The 18,948-nt window shown below is 36.0% G+C and overlaps 1 non-coding gene across 1 annotated transcript; it reads left to right on the top strand.

The window, feature by feature from the left end:
* The first annotated feature begins 425 nt into the window (after window positions 1–425).
* LOC118525255 (U6 spliceosomal RNA) lies at window positions 426–532 on the top strand. The gene has a single exon (XR_004912063.1). It is a non-coding gene; the product is annotated as a U6 spliceosomal RNA (small nuclear RNA).
* The last annotated feature ends 18,416 nt before the right edge of the window (window positions 533–18,948 follow it).

Below are 18,948 nucleotides of genomic sequence, written 5' to 3'. Positions count from 1 at the left end.
TATGATTTAGGAAACTATCATGAGACTTACACTTAGACAAACATACCCTTCCTGTCACTATCTGTGTGATTTAGGATAAGACATTTAACCTCTTTAAACCCTCTTATCTTCTCACCTTTAAAAAGAAAGCAATAATAACCGTTTTGTATTATTATCAGAATGAACAAAAAATTATGACTATGTAGGAACTCATAAATGGTTGGTAACAAGATTTTTATAGTCTAGCCATGGTGTGAGATATCAGAAAAAGTTAGGCCTGAGTTTGTCTTAAGTAAATTCATTGGATTTTTCAGACCTAAACTAAACCAAAAGTATCTGTCACTAATAGATTCCAACTTCTTGCTTTTCTCTCTGGTTTCAGTTGAACAAAGTAGGTCCTTTGCATAAGTAAAGATGAACTATGGCTTATTAAGAACCTATCATTGGTGCTCCCTTCAGCAGCACATATACTAAAATTGAAACGATACAGAGAAGACTAGCATGGCCCCTGCACAAGGATGACACGCAAATTCGTGAAGTGTTCCATATTTTTAAGTCAGAGGATCATAGGGGATAGGAGGGAAAAATGAAACAAGACAAAACCAGAGAGGGAGACAAATCATAAGAGACTCTTAATCTCAGGAAACAAACTTAGGGTTGCTAGAGTGGAGGGGGGTGGGAGGGATGGGGTGGCTGGGTGATGGACATTGGGGAGGGTATGTGCTATGGTGAGTGCTGTGAATTGTGTAAGACTCATGAATCACAGACCTGTACCCCTGAAACAAATAATACATTATATGTTAATAAAAATAAATAAATAAAAAATAAATAAATAAAAACACCTTACCAGACAGCAAAAAAAAAAAAAAAAAGAACCTATCATTGGTCAGGCTTTGTCCTAAATGATGAGCTAGAGACAGAGACCAAGATAGAGAGATAATATGTATATGAATATATAGGTTATATTCATATATATGAGGAGAAGGAAATACTATTATTCCTATTTTTTTAAAGATTTTATTTATTTACTTGAGAGAAAGAGAACATAAGCGGGGGAGGGGCAGAGGGAAAGGGAGAAACAGACTCCGTGGTAAGCAGGGAGCCAGACACGGGGCTTGATCCCCTGACCCTGAGATCATGACCTGAGTAGAAGTCAGACACTTAACTGACTGAGCTACCCAAGCATCCCTATTATTCCTATTTTACATGAGGAAACAATCTATGACTCTTACAGAAACAAAATAACATACCTGTTGACACACATAGTGGCCAAGAACAAAATAATTTAAGTTAAAAATCTACATTTAAATGACAGCTCTCCACTTGAACAAATTATTTAATCTCTCTGTGCTAATGATAATAATACCTACCTGCATGGGTTGTTAGAAATATTAATTGAAATGACATGTAAAGCATTTTGCATGCAAGCCTAAGACACAACTAGTATTATTTATTGTAAGTCTTTGGAATTGGGGTCCAATTTTTGGTTCTGACCACTAACAATTACCCTTCCCAATGCCATTGTAGAAGTTGCTAATTCCCCTTAAAGCTAAAAATACACTCAGGAGAGTACCTAGCCCAGAGCTGCGAGTTGCACCTGCAACTCTCTAATAAGCTGCACAGGTGCCCAGGGTTGAGCCCATTCCTTCCCAAGTGCAGCTAGAGATTGCAGAGTTCCAGCATAGAACAGATGGAATTCACAGGGACCTATAACCTGGAAAACCTCATTCCTACTCATACAATGAAATAGGGAATTGCAAACAGTCTAAAGGGCTTTTTGTTTCACCAGTTGTTACAGAGAAAACAAGAACTCTTCAGTGGCCTTCAGGGGACTACATTGAACCTGGAGTCCTCCCTCTCCATGTGATCATATTATATTTTCTAATTCTTTAATAGTTTTCACTGTTTTCACCTGCAATCTCTCTCTCTCTCTCTTAATCAGTTAATATGTTTCCAAAGGAAAAGGTACCTCATAAAGACAAACCAAATTTTTAAAAAGTGGTGGTATTACCTCAACACTCACCCCATTTCAGTACCACAAGTCTTTATGGGAAAGGAAAAATATACCAACTTAATTTTAACCATCCTCCTTCGTTTATGTTAAATATTTCACATCATCTACTATATAAATTAAAATGGTAAATTTTATCTCCAGATATACCCTAGAGATCCATTTGATATCTAAGATTCCAGCTTTAAGTATAAATGGAAAATAGTTGGGGACAAGATGGAGCAGCACAGAGTTACATCCATTGGGTTAAACTGGTTTCTGCGTTGGGTGTGAAAATAGGTATCTGGTTATCCAGGTTGAATTAGTTTTTTTAACTGGTGGCTATTAATCACATAATAAAGAAGTCAAAATATCCCTATAATAACGGAAATTCAAGGGGCGCCTGGGTGGCTCAGTGGGTTAAGCATCTGCCTTCAGCTCAGGTCATGATCACAGGGTCCTGGGATCCAGCTGTGCATGGGGCTCCTCGCTCCTTGGGGAGCCTGCTTTTCCCTCTCCCTCTGCGTGCCGCTTGTCCCCCCTGCTTATGCTCTCTGTCAAATAAATAAAATCATTAACAAAATAAAGGAAATTCAAAATCAGCAGAAACAACTATCCTCCTCCCATCTTCATATATCTAGTTCGATTTACTTTCTTCATAAAACTTACCATCATGAGAAATACTCTTACTACTTTACCTGTTTACTAATTTACTAATCTATTCTTTATTGTTCTCCACAAGAATGTGAGATCAGTTAGAACAAACATCTTTCTAGTCTTGTTTACCACTTTATTATTAAAATCTAGAACAGGGGCTCCTGGGTGGCTCCATCAGTCAGGTCATGATCCCACGGTCCTGTGATGGAGCCCCACAGGGACTCCCTACTTCTCCTTCTCCCTCTGCCTGCCACTCTCTCTCTGTCAAATAAATAAATAAAATATTTTTAAAAAATAAAATAAAATCTAGAACAGTGCCTTGCACATAGTAGAAGCTCAATAAATATTTACAGAGCCTCTTTTTTATTAAGATTTTATTTTTCATTTATTTGAGAGAGACAGAACACAAGGAGAGCATGAGAGGGGAGAGGGGCAGAAGGACAAATAGACTCCCTGTTTTGCGAGGAACGATCCCAGGACTCTGGGATCATGACCTGAGCTGAAGGCAGACGCTTAACTCACTGAGCCACCCAGAAGCCCCAACAAAGCCTCTTAACAGCCATTAAGTCTAAGAAAATAATTTGTTATTAACTCCATACTCATTTGCTTTATAGCCACATGAGTACTTGAAAATATCTGATGGTAATTTTAATGATATTGAATACTTTATTTGTAGAAGTTGATAATGACAAATATCAAGCCCAGTGTTGGAAAAAGAAGCTGAAAAAAATACATATAGAGAGAGTTGTGGCCATTTATATTTCAATTATATTTTCCATACGTTAAAAAAGAAGGTAATTTTATTCTCATCTGAGGATTGTTAAGGAAGAACTTGAATTTACTTGTCTTCTTTCTAACAATTGTAAATCACCAAGAAATCATCAGATTTTTGCTTTGGAAGGAACCTTGGAAATCATCCAGTCTATTTCCTTGTCTTCTAAATGTGTAAAGCGAAACCTGGAGAGACTTGGCAACTTGCTTACATTACCTAGGTTGTAGCTCTCAAGGAAGGACTAGAAGTCAGGTCTCCTGACACTAAATCCAGACTTCTTTCCACTACATTTCTGGCGTGCTTAGCAAAATTATTTTTCTAACTTCAATCCTGCTCCTCAAGTTTGGTTAGGTTGTGTGTGTGTGTGTGTGTGTGTGTGTGTGTGTGTGTTTCCTTTTGACAGTTCTATGCATATTTCTTTTCACAGTACCTCATCACTGGTGCATTCATTGCCACATATTTTGATGTTTTATAGTTGGCTGCAAATATTTAAGGCAGATATATTGTGTGATGCTTTGTCAGTTTTTCAATAAAGGAAAAGACAGCAGCTGAGGTATGTACCTGTTCTATTAAAAACAGGGCAGCAGGACTATCAAGTTTTAAACTACTTTTGATGGCTTGTATTAGGAAGCCCTGTCAGAACAAAAGGAACTCAAATTCTGATTGATTAGTGTTGTCTGGTACATCATAGTCGGCTGCCTTAGACCAAGGGTCTTGTGTTAATGCTATTTGCGTGTTACTGAAGTCTGTCAAAATGTGATCACACGATTGTTGTTCTGCTGCCGCCATCACAAAAATAGTGTGATGAATTTTATAAGAGGTTCTCAGGGCACAAAAATTTTTCAATAAAGAAAAAAATGTGACACGGCATGCAATATTTCAAGAATATTGCTTTGTTTGCCTACTTCCCTTTTTAGATATTGTCTCCTAATATGTTTCTACTTTACCTGTTTATCACTGCCTCTGCCTCAGCATCTACCATGTGAGGAATGTTGAGGTTTAGGAAATGTGTTTTATTGTTTGGGTTATCATTTGGTTTCTAGGAAAATATCTGATAATGTGGAGAATAAAACACTGCACAATTTTGTCCTGAGTTTTTCCATTTCTAAACCTCAACGTTTTGCTTCGCTTTTTAAAAGCTATGAAAACCCAAATAAAAGAAAATCCCATTTAGGCACAGTATTCAAGATGCAATTCAGACACTCGAATCCCAATCGTTCCTTTCTAAATTGTTTACACTTTTTTTTTTTGCTTAATTAGTTCTTGTTTTCCTTACTCGTAGTTTTCATGTTGAGTGTGTAATACAGCAAATATCAAAGGGAGTGAAAACAAACTAATCGTTGCTTAGAGAATATTACTTACCAGAGTATTTTATGTACTGATTCTGGTCCTAACTCCTCAAATCAATTCAATCAATGGTGAAGACTTTCATGTGTTCAGTCAAGATCAATTAGGCTTTAGTGCAGATTCATGCCATCTTTCCAAAATATTTAATATTCATCAGATTGTGTGCAAATTTAGATAGCTATCTACCTTTGCTAGCGTTTTTAGCATTTTTTTTTTACAAAAATACTTGCTTCAGGGGAAAAACTCATCTGCCAGTCATAACTAAGCTCTCTAGCTTAAAATACACAATTATAACCATGGAATGTATTTGTCTATTTTGTTAACACCAAGGTGGAATTAAACCTCTTGAAGACATTGTTCTATAATACATGTTGTTTACCTGATTCTGCCCACTTTTCGGTACAAAACTTTCATTCTTGTAGTCAGAGGAATTCCACCTCAAGGATTTTTTACTTATGACTGTATAAAAATGATATATAGATTTCTTTTTTTTAAATATTTTATTTATTTATTTGAGAGAGAGAGAGAGGGGGAGAGAGAAGCAGACTCCCCACTGAGCAGGGAGCCTGATGCAGGACTCCATTCCAGGACCCTGAGATCATGACCTGAGCTGAAGGCAGACACCTAACCGACTGAGCCACCCAGGCACCCCAATAAATGGATTTCTTGAAACTGAAGGGATTATGACTATGTAATGAGAAAAATCGACAGTTAAATATAAAATGCTCACGTACGTGTGTGTGTGTGTGTGTGTGTGTGTGTGTGTGTGTGTGTGATATTTAGAAAATTCCCAAATCCATTTTCAGTTTCTCAGTAAGGAAATTTGATGATCCTTACCTGGTGTTAAGATCATTCTCTCTATCCTGATCTAGTATAGATTTCTCTCTGAAAGTTTCAAGGCATCACTTCCTGTTACAAACAAGTTATAGTTTGTCTCAAGATGTTTGCAATAGGATGTGCATTTATTATTCTGGGAAATTTGTTACTATTTTCAAACCTATTTGGTGAAAGGACAGAAATCAAGTTCCAGTTCTTAAAAAGTAGATGTACTAATGGCTGAATAATATTCCATTGTATATATGTACCACATCTTCTTAGGCTAACTGAACATAATAATAAAATGAAATAAAATTAAATTAAATTAACATTAAAAAATAGGTAGATGTACTAGAGTGACTCCTTGAAAACTGAGAGAGCATGTCATTCCCTCTGTACCTTTCTCCATAAATATCCACTAGCAGTGGGTGGGGATGGGAAGAGTAGGGCAAGGCTGACATGACCCCGAGATCACAACCTGAGCCGGAGGCAGCTGCTTAACTTACTGAGCCACCCCAGGCACCCCCTAAGTGAAAAGCTCTTTAGGGGAACCTACCATAAACAGGGTGCCATCCTTCACCTTCAAATCATCATGCTGACTTCACCTCACTTCATGCATTGCAGATGATGAAGGCTTAACTGTGGCAACATGTGGAAATCATGACAAAATATATCAGAACTCAGAGAAACACAAGGAAATCCACCAGGATATGGAAGTGAACTGACCACCTTTTTGCAATACGTTAGCCCTTCAGGTTTCATGAACAATCAGGCAAGAAGGGAGTCCTGCAAGAGTAGTCCCAAATTCCAGGGGCGCCTGGGTGGCTCAGTCATTAAGTGTCTGCCTTCAGCTCAGGTCATGATCCCAGGGTGCTGGGATCGAGTCCCACATCGGGCTCCCTGCTCTGTAGGAAGCCTGCTTCTCCCTCTCGCACTCCCCCTGCTTGTGTTCCCTCTCTTGCTGTGTCTCTCTCTGTCAAATAAATAAATAAAATCTTTAAAAAAAAAAAAAAGAGTAGTCCCAAATTCCAGAGACTTGAACAGAATTTAATTTTATTTAAGTTTTCCTGTCCCTGAGTGAAATCTTGGGCAGGCCTCCAAACCTATCTCCTGACTCTTGAAAATAAAAGCTCTCTGTTTACTTTTAGTTATGAGCCTAATCTCATTTATACAATTAAAATGTACATTATATGAACTAGAACTCTGAATTACATTTCAAGTATAAGTTTCTCTCCTTCCCTAACTTGCACATGATGCTAGTGGGAAGATTTCATATGACTGGTATTGTCATGAGGGTCATGGTACATTCCAGACTGGGTGGGTAATTAAAGCTAACTCTTTCTTTCATGAACTAGTGTTATGGTTCTTTTTACTCTCTCTCATTACTCGAGGTGTCTTATGCTTTTGGACAGTGTCTAAGACCACCCAAAGGCAGCTTTCCTTTTTGCATATGGTTCAGATCTAGTCAAAAAGAAGCATGTAGCCTTGACCCACTTTGTTGGAAGTGAGACTACAGTTACTTTCCTAATGCAGCACTCTATTCTGCTGCTACGGGCCATTTCCTCTCAACTTTTTGAGGGGAGAATGTGAGTAGGGAAGGCATTCAGTTATGTCCCTAATACTGGTCCACTATGCTCCCAAACTGCAGGCACCATAAATCAAGATCCTCATGCTTGACTTCAAATGAGGTAAAGCACAATCTCCCCTACCCCTTATTAAACAAGTACAAGCCTCTCCTAAGAAATCTTCCCTCTAATTCCCAAGCTCACCCTTTGAGGTTGAGGTAGATATTGAGCCAAGGATAACAAAGCTGAGTTTGGGCCTCTTTATTTGCATGGCTACATGAGTGGGTGGTGCCTCACTTTGGAATGCCAGAGCACTTGTCACCTGATGTGTTTCATCTTCTTGAGACCATTTGGGAATTCTGGTACATAGACAGATAACTGAATATAATAGCACTCATACCGTACGTTAGTAGGACTAATCATATCAGTTTCCTTACTTCCAGTGTATTATCCAAAATGGTGGCTGCCAGCTTCCTTAGTTGAAAAAAATGGCTGGGTATTGTTGCACTCTTTAATTTCAGCTTTCTTATTCTGTTCGTGTTGATCACAAGCCATATTCTTTCTTCCCTAGTCAGCATTCTCATTGTCATCACAGTTTTGCCTACTGTGATGATGATAGAGATGTTTTAAATTCCTTTGACAGAGAGATTCATGTCTTGCCTGAGGTGAATTATGAGCTGAATTATATCCCCCAAAACCTCGTATGTTGAAGTACCAAGCCCCAGAACCTCGGAATGTGACTATATTTGGACATAAAACTGTTAAAGAGGTAATTAAAGTTAGACGAGGTCATTGGGTGGGACTTAATCCATTATAACTGGTATTATTATATAAAGAGGAGATTAAGACACAGACAGGCACAGAGGAAAGACCATGTGAACACACAGGGAGAAAATGGGTATCTGGAAGCCAATGAGAGAGGTCCCAGAATAAATCAACCCTGCTGACATCTTGATCTTGGACTTCTAGCCTCCAAAACTCTGAGACAATGAATCTCTGTTGGCTAAGCCATGCAATCTGTGGTACTTTGTTGTGGCAGCCCTAGCAAACAAAGACAAGGTCCATGCAGAAAACATGTCCACGTTGGCCAGAAACAGGGACATCATGACATTTCTTTTGCAAGCCCATTAAAATAGTTTTTTCTCCTGGTCTTCACACTATAGCAACTCAGGAAAGGCTTTTATTTAATCATTTCAAACTCATTATCTTATAACTCTGACAGTCTACACAGCACAGCAGTGAATAATTGTACATATCAGTATTTTCCTTTAAAGAAAAGGGAAGATATTTTATTATGAATAAGGTATATTTTTGAGAAGACACAACAAATTTAACCCCAATTAAAATATCTATCAAATTTAGAGGCACCTGGGTGGCTCAGTCGTTAAGCGTCTGCCTTTGGCTCAGGTCATGATCCCAGGGTCCTGGGATCGAGTTCTACATAGGGCTCCCTGCTCGGCGGGAAGCCTGCTTCTCCCTCTCCCACTCCCCCTGCTTGTGTTCCCTCTCTCGCTGTGTCTGTCTCTGTCAAATCAATAAATAAAATCTTTTAAAAAATATATCTATCAAATTTAAAATATTTGTGTAAAAATTTGCTTAAGCTAGAAATGTGGGAGAAGTAAAAGAAGGCTTAACCATTTAATTTCTGTTTAAGTTTTGTGTCATATGTGAACAATGAGTTAAGTAAGGATCTGTTTTCTTAATTCTGCATATTTGATTAATTACAAATGTCTATACAGATGAAATGAACTTTTAATTGTCATTTAAATATTTTGGTTTGTGTGGCTCAGATTTATTTTTAACAAGTAAAACAGTAGTGTAGATCATAATTTTTGCCACTCTTTTGATAACAGTAAAGATAAATCATAGATAATTTACATCAATAAGAAACTCCCTTATCTGAAAGAAGTATTTCATTCCCTCATATGTTCAAAGATAATATATCCAGCAAAGTAATCAGTTTAGGTCTTGAATTAACATTAACCAAGATAAACCAATTATTTTTTGAGTCAAGACAAGTCTTATTAAATTTTCTCCCTAAGAATAAAGGCAGTTATTCCTTTAAAATGGTTTATAAAATTTAGAGAAAGACCTAGCACTGGCACATAAGATCTATTTATTCCATGAATAATAATAATGAAGTTAAAGAGCAAGAAACCAATTATTACCTAATCAATTCTCTCATATATATTTCTGTATCTTCTCTGTGGTAAAGGCATTTCATTTTTCTAATGGCATACATAGTATTAGAATTCAAAGAAATCATTTCATGTTCATTTCCAAAGACAAGTCTTCTCTTTTGGAGTTAGTGATTTTTATCATAATTGATCCTCCTTGAAATCAATTGCTTTGTAAGGTAACATTTGTTTAAGTAAGGTCAGACCTTTGGAAAATCCATGCATATTCAATTTGATTTAAAGGTGGTTTTCTTTTCCAAAATGTAATGATTTCTAAGTAGCTAGCAGACACTTTATAGCTGTTGAAATAAAATATATTCACGTAGGCACTTTAAGAATAAATAGAAGCATGAGAACTATAGAAATCTCCTGGATGGCTGCAAAGCAGTAAATTATATTAAGCCGAAGTACACTATTGGGAAGAACAGAGTAACAAAACTTGAGAGGTTATAAAGTAGATAAGCAAGTTTGTATACCCTATGTTTTATATGTACATCAGGGCATATGCTAGTGGGCAAAACTTATGATTGGTTATGATTTAACATAACTCACAGTGATGAAATTGTGCACATGTTAGAGATAGGTCTACCTTGAGAAAAACCTATCAATATGGTGTAAAAACCTGCCAGTTGTAAGTCCTGCGTAAATTGAAATTACAGCTTTTTTGCATCTTAGTGCTTAGTTATACTATACTATCAACAGAATACTTCCCAGTTAACCATTTTTGTGACATGTACTCTAATGCCCAGGGACTAAACTTCAGTCATGTCTCTATGTCCACTTTCTTTGTCACTTTTATTTTAAATATGTTTCTGAATGTTCAGGTATTTTCTATGGTATTTTAACATGGAGAAAATTTTTAAAATTTTAATCTGGCAAATTTATCCAGTCTTTTCCTTATAATTTTCAGGTAGAAGGCTCAGAAAGCTTTTTTTTTTTTTTTTTTTTTTTTTTTGACATCAGCTACATCCTCGTGTTTTCCAGATTTTCAAATTCATTTGTTGTTTGTGTATTTTACTTTCAATAGTTTAATTCACCTGGGATTTGAGTGTTTTGGATATAACAATGGTCAAACTTGATTATTATTAATTTTTTTATTTAAATTCAATTAGGCAACATATAGAACATCATTAGTTTCAGATGTAGAGTTCGGTAATTCATATAATGCAGTAATGCATATAATACCCAGTGCTCGTCACATCACATGCCCTCCTTAATGCTGATTACTTTTTTTTAAAGATTTATTTATTTATTCCAGAGAGAGAGAGAGAGAGAGAGCCCGCGCGTGCGTGTGCTGTGGGGGGAGGGGCAGAGGGCGAAGCAGTGAGAATTTTAAGCAAACTCCATGCTGAGCAGGGAGCCCATCTCAGGGCTCAATGTCATGACCCTGAGATCACGACCTGAGCTAAAACCAGGAGTTGGACACTCAACCGACTGTGCCACCCAGACACCCCTTGATTATTTATTTTTAAGACCACTTTTCTATACATTTGCAGAAACTTTTACTTCTTTCCTATAGTGTGTAATGTCTTTATTATATACTAAGAATATAATAAATACAATATACATATATATTGTATTTTGTTTCGTGACAGTTTGGTCTTTTCTATTGATCTAGCTTCTAATCCTTGCTCAGTTTTATGCTATTTTCATAATTGTATTATTTTGTTTTTATAACATAACACATTTTTATACCTGGTAGGGCAAATCTATCCTTGTAACATTTAAAAACATCTTAACATTCTGCCCTTATTATTTGTTTTGGTGATTTTGAGAATAGAGTTGAAGAGGGGGAAAAAATGGCATTTCATTGGCTTTACAACTGAACCAATGCATTTGGAGTTAATTGTTTTTTTTTTAAATCATTTTATATTTTATGTGTCTGTTAGCCATTTGTATGTCTTCTTTTGAGAAGTGTCTGTTCATGTCTTCTGCCCATTTCTTGACTTGATTATTTTGATTATTTGTTTTTTGGGTGTTGAGTTTGAGAAGTTCTTTATAGATCTTGGATACCAGCCCTTTATCTGTAGTGTCATTTGCGAATATCTTCTCCCATTCTGTGGGTTGCCTCTTTGTTTTGTTGACTGTTTCCTTTGCTGTGCAGAAGCTTTTTATCTTGATGAAGTCCCAAAAGTTCATTTTTGCTTTTGCTTCACTAGCCTATGGAGATGTAGCTTGAAAGAAGTTACTGTGGCTGATGTTAAAGAGATTACTGCCTATGTTCTCCTTTAGGATTTTGATGGATTCTTGTCTCACATTGAGGTCTTTCATCCATTTTGAGTTTATCTTTGTGTATGGTGTTAGAGAATGGTCAAGTTTCATTCTTCTGTATATAGCTGTCCAATTTTCCCAGCACCATTTATTGAAGAGACTGTCTTTTTTCCATTGCATATTTTTTCCTGCTTTGTCAAAGATTATTTGACCATAGAGTTGAGGGTCCACATCTGGGCTCTCTCTTCTGTTCCATTGGTCTATATGTCTGTTTTTGTGCCAGTACCATGCTGTCTTGGTGATCACTGCTTTGTAATATAGCTTGAAATCGGGCAACGTGACGCCCCCAGCTTTGTTTTTCTTTTTCTACATTTCCTTGGCGATTCAGGGTCTTTTCTGATTCCATACAAATTTTAGGGTTGTTTGTTCCAGCACTTTGAAAAATATCATCGGAATTTTGATCGGGATGGCATTGAAGGTATCGACTGAAAGATACAGCATGTGTCTTATGCTGTTTAAACTTTCTTTACATTTCTCAATAGAGTTGTGTGAAGAACTTCAACTAAGTGTCACATATTTCTTTTTAGAATGATTTCTAAGTATTTATGGTTTATTGTTGGTAGCGTTTGCTATTGTTTCTACAATTTACCTTCTGAGTATAGCTGGCATAATAAAAATGCATTTAGGGGCACCTGGGTGGCTCGGTTGGTAGAGCGTCCGACTCTTGGTTTTGGTTCAGGTCATGATCTCAGGGTCATGAGATCGAGCCCTGAGTCTGGCTCTGCACTCAGCGGGGAGTCTACTTGAGACTCTCTCTCCCTCTCCCTCTCCCTCTGCTTCCCACTGCTCACACTCTTTCTCACTCTCTCTCTCTTTTTCTAAAATAAATAAATAAATCTTTAAAAAATGCCCTTAGATTGTGTGTATCTATCTTAAACGTAACCAATATATTAAATGTTCTCATTATTTACAGGAATTTTCTGCTGCTTCTCTTTAGTTTTTTAATATTTAATTGTGGCAGAGACTACTTTGTCCTACCCAATGGTCCTTCTCATCTCCTTTATTAAGAGATCCCTGATTTTATTTGATGTATCAATGAAGATTTTAAAACTGTCTTCCAATCTCACTTAGAGAGTAGGATGATCATGGGATATAGTCTGTGTAAATGGAAATTCTTAAATGGACTTTCTGGAAAAAAATATTTAAATAGCAGGAAGACTCACCAAGCCATGATCTTTTTTTTTCTTTACCTTTGTCCTGATCCCTCTTGCCCAAGCTAGATAATGATGACTAGGTCCAGTAGCTATCTTAAAGCATGAAGAATAATCATGCTCTAAAGAAGATCGAACAAAAACTAGAAGATTTATTCTCCAGTGATGTCAGGAAACTCGAACCAGTACTGAATTTCCTACCTCCAGTATTCTTTTATGTACAGAAATAATAACAATAATAATAAATTCTCATTTTGTGTAAGCCACTGTTTTTCAACTCAGGCTCAACTGAGATGCAGTTTCTAACAAATATAATGCTGTATCATTTGTAAATAATGATTTTTTTTTTTACCGTTTATTGTGCACAATCTTATTACATTGGCAGGATGTTACAGACCATGTTAAAAAATAATGGTGACAGCTTCTTGGATCTGGAACTTGGTTCAAACATATTTCCAAGTCTATTTGAATCTTGCCTGCCTATATACTGATCTCCAATATTTAACATATTCTGGCTCATATTCTGGTGGGCATCCTTAGAATTAACAGGTCCCTGCATTTGTTGCCATACTCAAATTCCAAGCTTTGGCTCTACCTTGCAGAGGTCACTATTCATTCATACTCAAAGTGACTGAAATGATCTGACCTTAACCCTTCTTCCATTTGTAACTGTGGCAAGTGTGAAGGAAAGTAACAGAGGGGCTCATGATGCAGAACAAGGTCTTGCTTATAATAGCCCGATCAGTGGTTTGGAAGCTACATAGAATTCTACTACCATTTGAAGTTTAAAAATAAAGTTTGCTGAAAGAAAATTAAAACCTGTGACATAAAATGTGAAAAATTGTATCAAATGAGTGAGATAAAAGCTAGCACTTGGCCTTTGATGAAAAGGCTTCAGGAAATTATATGTGGTCATAAAAATATTACGTTTCAGAAGACTCTTTCAAAAGAAATAGTACAAAACTATCTTTTGAGGCACTTTTGTGATTATGAAAGAGAATTATGTCCTACAGAACAATGCACCTAAGATAGCTGAAATGGGAAAGTTATTTTTTACATATAAGTGCTTCTCTGATTATCAATAAGAGCAAATATTAAAGTGCAAAACAGGAAAAAAACCTTAATCAGATAATAATGCCATTAAGAGTGATGGTCTCTTAAATGAGTTTCAATATCTGATGTACTGGAACTCTCAGTCAACTATCATAAAACAAATATAAAAATTACTATTTAAAAGTAAAGAAAATGATAAAACATAAGAACTAACAGAAATTACATAAAACCATAAGTAATGTATGAAACCATATTTTGTTTAGGGAAGTCATGATTAAAAGGCTATACATAATAAAAACATATGCTGGCTAATTACATGCATAGAAATATGATGCATGGAGTATTCATTTGTGGTTAGGAACTGGTTATATCAAAGACTGGCTTATTTTCATTTCTGCTGAATACTCTTTCCCTGTCCCACATGAGGACGTCAGAGAAAAAGAACACTGTCATCTCCAATATTAAAAGACTTCTATGCCTGGTGTCAGAAAGAAAGGGAGAAAAAGGCCAGCTATTAATTGAACATGATTTAAGGAAGATGATTTCCCTCTTCTTAGCTAGGGAAGAATTAAAGAAGGCTGACAATTAATGAGAAGGGCTGCGATCAGAAGTGACTGAGAGCCCATGTGGTGCTGCCTTCTGGTCCTACCTCCTCCACCGCACTACGCCCTTAACTCCTGCTAAGGAAGGAGGGCAAAAAAGAGACATGCAAAATGTGAGCCCAGAAAAGTTATCTGCTGACTACAGTAGAGTGACGGAAGTGGAGTTTGGTGATTTTGGAGATTTAATCTTTTGCCTTGGTGACTCTCAGTACTTTGGCCTTGTCTACATAAGCTAGTTCTGCATCTGGTTGAAGACAGCTACGTTTCTGCCATCTTCAAATGTCCACTCAAAACAATGTTCGTAGAAAATGTGTCTCCTTGGCAGAAACCCTCAGTCTACTTCCTCTCATATCTCAATAGCTAGAATTTTTTCTTATATCCAAAGCTAAACAATTATCCTGAAGAATGAAACCATCCAGTTAGCCTTCCACCAACATGGGAAATGATATACTGGGCCATGTCCCAGGCAGGCATATCAGTGGTTTTTGTAACTTTCTTTTTTTTTTTTTTTTTTTCAATCAGATGCTAGTAAACAAGAGAATAACATTAATATTATCTACTCTAAGCAGCACCTACCACAAAATCTTGTAATGGTGATTTGTCTTCCCATACCGCCTGTCTACAGGGAGATAATGTATAACTCTAGGGCAGAAGAATCTTGACCCTTTCACAGTTATGCCTCACACTAAAGTAATAAATGGCTTGCTGATTTATTTTTAAAAAGATAAAAGGAAGATGGTGTTATAGCCAAAACTTCCTGAAGCCAGCCTTGTCAAACATGTCTCCTCCAAGGAAGTATTCCGGGAGACGATTTACAAGATGGGAATGGAATGTGAGAATAAAAGTATGCATTGATTAGGTGGACCAGGATCCAATGTTTTCCGAAACAGAGCTCCAAAAAGGGTGAGTAGAGGTCTTGATCAAAGCTAAAGTGAGGGCTTCCCTCTAGCTCTAATTTTAGGTGAAAATATTGGGATGCTGCCATGTTCTGGTCAGCTCCATGCTATAAGAACTTGAGGGCTTGATGAGATTCTTAGAAATCTATTGATTCTATACTTTATAAATGTAGGCAATTATTCAGATACAGTATGCCACTGAATCTTAAGAAGCCATTAATTTTTAAACATACCATTATTTCATGTACCATTAAGAAATAAAACTACCAATTAAATCTTGACATCATTATCAAGAACATAAAGGGTCTAAGATTTTACTCTATTTCAAACCTAACAAGTTAGCTTTCCACAGTCTCACAAATGCTAGTAGAAGATATGTAATACTCCTGAGTCAGAGAGAAAGGATAGTTTATTATTCGCAGTTATAGCCAGAGTATCAGCATTCTTGTGCCAATTCCCCAATTGTCAGTTAACATAGAGTAACATAAAGAGGATCATATGACACCTGTTCACATAGTAGCCTACATTACCATAGAGGAACTCTGTGTTAATGGAATCCGAATCTCTTATAATGGGCAGTCAGATACTTGGCAACCATACCAAATGGGTAACTTTTAGAGCTCATTACCAAAAATATATATTACTTATAATATGATAATAAGTCCCAGTTCATGAGATTATTTTGAGCATTAAATAAGATAAAATGTATACATGTATGTGCAGGGTAACCGGCACATAATAGAATTTAATAAATGTTTATTTTCTTTTTTCCTTTCATATTTTCCTCTGTGAAGTAGACACTCTTTAAATGTCACACCCTACCTCCCTAAATTCTATACCCTTCAGCTGCTTAAAACTTGACTTTCTTTAAACAGGGAAAGTTACTGCATTCTAAAACTACAGGTATTGTTAAATACTTGCCTTACATAAGGTGACAAAAGAACAACAGAAAAAATGAGCTTGAGAACACAAACGCATCAGTAAATGAAGGTAATTAATATGGATGAATGGGGAGTGAACATTCAGAAAGTGAAACTGAAGTCACAAAAGACTAATGTAGATTGTTTCTTTCAATTTAGCATTTAAATGAGTCCAAACTAGTAACAACCACATGACCCTACCCAGACAATACATTTTCCTCTATATGACCTCTTTTATAAAGTAAGACAGAAATTTTTGGCCAAAATTCAGCCAGGAGCAGTTAGGAAATTCCTAACTTAGACTAAATAAACTAATTAATTCAATCAGCTAACCAAATGGTCTGTAAACAAGTATAATGAAATTATAAATGAATGAAGGATTGAATAAATGCATAAACAAGTAGACAATTAAGTACAGTTCTGTACTTTCTCTCCTATAAATCTTTTATCACAATTTGGAAGATAAGGTTGTCTGAATCTTGGAAATCCTTTTAGTATTTCTATTTTCTATATTTTATCAAGTCCAGTAGATTTGAAATAATTATATAACATTTCAAAGTAAATACGAATCATTTATGGTTGACTTTCTAAAATTTTATAGTTAACTAACTCTTCTATAATTTCTTTAAATATTCACCCAAAATGGGATATATTTTTAATGCAATATTGACATATTTCCAAATTATGAACTTATTAAACCAAGAGCATTAGTTCGGTTATTTGCTTTGTCCTGCTTTATCATTCACATTTAAAGCAAACCCAAAATATCATTGCTTAAGTTAACTTTTTGTACAACATCTTCTTTTAAAGGAAAATATCTCTAATAAGCTTAAAATTTTACTTATTATTTCTATTTCTATTTTTTTCTAATGTCCTCCAGTATTCCTCAGAGATAGTAACCACTTACATTGGGTGACAGCTGCATTTAATTACCACTCCATGGTACATTTATAGAAATATGCCACAATAACATGTACTTAAACATACATAAGATTATATATACATTGGGGAAAGCTTTTAAGTAACTGTTAACCTAATATTTAGTATATCATTATACCTGATAGCAGTGTTTTACAAAATTTTCATGGAAGTAACAAATGATCCTAAGAAGTATCATTCATGACTATAGAAACTTCCACTAGTAAGACTATCTATTCTGAATATATATATGGTGTCCTCAGCTTCCCTATGTCAACTCTAGTCTTTGGTTGTAGATATGGCCTTACTAGAAATCAAGAAAATGATGCCTCCTTAGCAACTTCCTCCTAGACACGTCTTTGGAGGCAAGAGAAACAAAGGCAAAAATGAACTATTGGGACTTCAAGATAAATTCTGCATAGCTCAGGAAACAATTAACCAAACTAAAATGCAGCCTATGGGATGGGAGAAGATATTTGCAAATGACACATCTGATAAAGGGTTAGTATACAAAATGTATAAAGAACTTATCAAACTCAACACCTAAAAAAACCAATAATCCAGTTAAGAAATGGGCAGAAGATATGAATAGACATTTTGCCAAAGAAGACATCCAGATGGCTAATAGACACATGAAAAGATGCTCAACATCACTCATTGTAAGGGAAACGCAATTAAAACCACAATGAGATACCACCTCACACCTGTCAGAATGGCTAAAACTAACAACACAGGAAGCAATAGATCTTGGTGAGGATGCGGAGAAAGGAGAACCCTCTTACACTGTTGGTGGGAATGCAAACTGGTGCAGCCACTCTGGAAGACAGTATGGAGGTTCCTCAAAAAGTTAAAAATAGAACTACCCTACAACCCAGCATTTGAACTGCTAGATATTTACCCAAAGGATACAAAAATACAGATTTGAAGGGGTACATGCACCCCAGTGTTTATAGCAGCATTATCCACAATAGCCAAACTATGGAAAGAGCCCAAATGTCCATTGACTGATGAACGGATAAAGAAGAGGTGGTATATATGTGCATATATATATATATATATATATATATATATATATATATACATATACATACATACAGAATGGAATATTATTCAATCATCAAAAATAATTAAATCTTTGCATTTGCATTGATGTGGATGGAGCTAGAGTGTATTATGCTAATTGAAATAAGTCAGTCAGAGAAAGACAAATATCATATGATTTCACCCATATGTGGAATTTAAGAAACAAAACAGATGAATATATAGGAAGAGAGAGGGAGGGAAACTCTATAGTCAAGAGAATCTTAACTACAGAGAAAAGACAGAGGGCTGCTGGAAGGGAGGTGGTGGGGGATGGGTTAAATGGGTGATGGGAATTAAGGAGGGCACTTGTGATTGAGCACTGGGTGTTATATGTAAGTGATGAATCACTAAATTCTACTCCTGAAATGAATACCACACTATATGTTAACTAACTGGAATTTAAATAAAAATTTGAAAAAGCAAAAAAAAGAAAATGATGCCTCCAATTAAGGGTTTCCTTGTTATTCAGTAAGTCAAAGCCTTCTTGTCGATGTATCACAATATTTTTAATGTTCATAGCACTCAGATTTCTAGTTATTTACCCTCTGTATTCCCTTTTTCTTTCTTGCTTGTGTTTCCTGTCAGTCAATTATTCTTGAAAACCATTTCAAAATGGATTGTTTTCTATTTCAACACTGTGCAATCCAGAAGGGCACAGATTCCTGTCAGTATGGCAATAAAAGAAAAGGAAGAAGAGAGTGGAAACACACACACACACAACACACACACATCCACACAAAGTCACCAACAC

The sequence above is a fragment of the Halichoerus grypus genome, chromosome 3 (genome assembly GCF_964656455.1).
Source record: "Halichoerus grypus chromosome 3, mHalGry1.hap1.1, whole genome shotgun sequence".
Taxonomy (NCBI): Eukaryota; Metazoa; Chordata; class Mammalia; order Carnivora; family Phocidae; genus Halichoerus; species Halichoerus grypus.
This window is presented reverse-complemented; position numbering and strand designations above follow the sequence as displayed.